Source organism: Elephantulus edwardii, unplaced genomic scaffold, assembly GCF_000299155.1.
Source record: "Elephantulus edwardii isolate Elephantulus edwardi_28Jun2011 unplaced genomic scaffold, EleEdw1.0 scaffold00028, whole genome shotgun sequence".
Lineage (NCBI taxonomy): Eukaryota > Metazoa > Chordata > Mammalia > Macroscelidea > Macroscelididae > Elephantulus > Elephantulus edwardii.
The window spans coordinates 13,284,875-13,288,609 of NW_006399778.1; positions in this window are offsets into that span (position 1 = coordinate 13,284,875).

A 3,735-nucleotide genomic window follows, 5' to 3' on the forward strand; every position below is an offset into this window, starting at 1 on the left:
TGAATGAGTTCCTTGTTTTTCAATGCAGCATAGTATTCCATTGTGTGAATATACCACAGCTTCTCTATCCATTCGTTTGTTGATGGGGTTTTTTAATACTTTTAAAGAGGTCCTTCAAAGCACATTTTCCCCCCAGTGCAGTAAATTGCTTGATTTCTTGACTATTGTTTCAATGAGCACTGATTGTGGATTTAAACAAAATTAAATCTTTGACATCTTCTATCTTTTCTCCATATATCAAGATATTGATTATTGGTCCCATTGTGAGGACTTTTGTTTTCTCTAAGTCCTAATGTAATTCATGCTGATGGCTAAAATCTTTCATTTTTGTCAGTAAATACTTCAAGTTCTCTTCACTTTCAGAAAGCAAGGTCATGTCATCTGCTTCCTTAGTAATGAGTTTTCCTCCAATCCTGATGTACGTCATCTTCATATAGTCCAGATTCTCAGATTATTTGCACATCATACAAATCAAATAAGTATTGTAAAGGCTACAACTCTGACATACACATTTCTTGATTTTAAAGTATGCAGTACCCCCCTGTTCTGTTCAAACGACTGCTTGTTGGCCTACGTTCAGGTTCTCTACAAACCTAAATATTCTTACTTATTCCCATTATTCTTACTAAATTCCCATTCTTTCCAATGACATCTATTTTTTTTTCTTATCTGCTTAGATATAATGCCTCTGCATAATCAATAAATGGCATTAAAGGCATTGGAAAAAATAAAGCTCCAGGAATTGATGCAATACCAGTTGATATGTTTCAGCAAATAGATGCAGCCCTTCCAGTAGGCTTGGAAGACAGCTACTTGGCCAATTGATTGGAAGAGATCTATATTTTTTTTCTCCATTCTCAAAAAAGGTGATTCCATAATATGTGGAAATCATCCATCATTAATATCACATAGAAGTAAATTATTGCTGAAGATTATAAAAAAGAAGGCTAGAACAGTACATCAACACAGAACTGTCAGAAATTCAAACTATATTTAGAAGAGGCCATGGCACCAGGAATATCATTGCTGAAATCAGATGAATCTTGGCAGAAAGCTGAGAATATCAGAAGGATGACTGTATTTTATTGACTATGCAAAGGCATTTGTGTGGATCATAACAAACTATGGCTAACATTTAGAAGAATGGGAATCCCAAAACATTTAATTATGCTTAATTATGTGAAACCTATTCCTAAACCAAGAAACTGTTGGTGAAACAGAGCAAGAGAACACTGCACTGTTTAAAATCAAGAAAGATGTGTGTCTGAGTTGTGTCCTTTCTACATATCTATTCAATCTGTATGCTGAGCAAATACTTTGAGAAGTTGGACTCTATGACAGAGAATGTGGCATCAGGATAGGAAGAAGACTCATCAACAACCTGTGTTGTGCACATGACACAACCTTGCTTGCTGAAAATGAGAAACACTTGAAACCTTTGCTACAGAAGATCAAAGAGTACAGCCTTCAATATGGGTTATGTTGTAACATCAAGAAAATGGAAGTCCTCACCACTGGGCCAATAGTTAACATCATGATAGATGAGGGAAAGACTGAAGCTATCAACTGGTTAACTTGCTTGGATCTACAATCAACACCTTTGGTACCAGCAGCCAAGAAATTCAAATACAAGTTACATTGAGAAAATCTGCCATCAAGGACCACTCCAGGTTGTTAAGATTCACCAATGTCAGTTTAGACTAAGGGGCACCAGATTCAAACCATGGTCTTTTAATTCCTATGCATCTGAAAGTTGGACAGTGAATAAGGATGACAAAAGAAGAATAGATGCCTTTGAGTTGAGGTGTTGGAGAAGAGTACTGACTGTATCTTGGACTACCAAAAGAGCAAGTATGTCTTGGAGAAAGTGCAAGGAGGGTGATCCTTAGAGGCAAGGATAATTAAATTTTATCTCACATACTTTGGGCATATTATCCTGAGGAAGCAGTCCTTGGAAAAAGACATCATGCTAGGAAAGATGGAGGTCTGTGAAAGAGAGGAAGACCCTCAATAAGCTGGACTGACACAATTACTATGACAGTGGCTTCAAGTGTAACAGATAGAATGAAGATGGCACAGGATAAGGCAAATCAGAGGCATTATCCAGTAGAAGGCTATGAGTCGTAGCCAATTTGATGGCACCTAACAACAACAAACATCTTTCTGGTACTCTGTGCTTTCAGCCAAGATTCTTCTAACATCGGCATTGCTATTCCTCATCCCACATCCTCTTCTGAATCCAGCTTGAACTTTTGGGAGTTCCTTCCTCATATACTGCTTTTGAATTATATTCAGCAAAAAATTTACTTGAATGTAGTATCAATAATTTATTGGATAATTTCTGCATTCTGTTGGATCATCTTTCTTTCGAATGGGCAGAGATATTGATCTCTCTCAATCACCAGTTAATTGTCTTCCAAATTTTGTGGCTAAATAACCATGTTTCCAGAACTGTATATGTCTGTTGACACATTTTGATTAGGATTCTGTCCTTGGCGCTGTGGTTTTGGACTTCTTTCTTCAGTACTATTGTTTCTTGATCGTGTGCTACTTTATGAAATGGTCTTTTTTTTTTTTTCATTTCCTTGCCTTTCAATTTGAACTTTGAACATTTGGTAATCTGTTCCAGAATCAGCTCCTAACCTTGTTCTAATTGATGGCATCTCCATTATTTCTTCTCACAAATGCAGTAGATGTGATTCCTGTGTATTCCTTCTGGAGGAGCTCAATTGTATAGTTATCAATTATCTCTTTTAGAAAGGTATTTTCCATGAATAAATAAATCATACAAAATTCTACTATGCAGTCTCTGGCATTGTTTCTATCACCAAGACCTAACTTTTACATTCCAAACACCAGTGATTATAAATCCATCTTGACTGCATGTTTGACCAATTTCACAGTTACTGTTATGTATTAGAATGACCCATAGGACCCTGTCCTATCCTGTGCCATGATTAATGTTTTACATACTCAAGTCCATTGCAGCAATCACTGTGTTAATTCATCTGGTTGAGAATTTTCCCCTTTCACCGATCATTCCAAGCATGATGTCCCTCTCCAAGCAATAACTTCTCCTAACAACATGCCCAAACTATGTGAGACAAAGCTTTGTCATCTTTGCCTCCAAGTAGTACTTTGACTGTACTTTATTGAGACTTACCTGTTTGATCTTTTGGCAGTCCATGGGATCCTCAGTACTCTTCTCCAACATCACAGCTCAGAGACATCAATTCTTCTTGCCCAGATCTCAGATGCATAGCAAGTAAATGAGAAAGTCATGGCCTGAATCAGGTGCATCTTGGTCCTCAAAGTGATATCATTGCTTCTCAATAGCTTGCAGAAATCCCTGGCTGCAGACTTCTCAAGGCAATAAGTCTTCTGAGCTCCTGACTGCTGGTACCAATTGTGTTGACTGTAGAGTCAAGAAAGATGAAGTTGTTGACAGTTTCCATCTTTTCTCCACTTCAGACTGTAGGAAATGGTTTTTAAAAGTCTTCAATTTCTTCATCTTCAATATTAATAACTGGTGTGTAGATTTGTTAATAATTTATGACACTTTTAACACTTCCAGTGGCGGAAAGTGACTGTGACCAAGATTTTTCTGTGTGTGTACGTGTGTGTGGGAGGATGTCAAATGTATCATCCAGGAAGAGTGCAAACGGTCATTACAAAGACAGAAGAGGAAGAAAAGACCAAAATGGATGTCAGAAGAAACTCTAAAGATTGCACTGG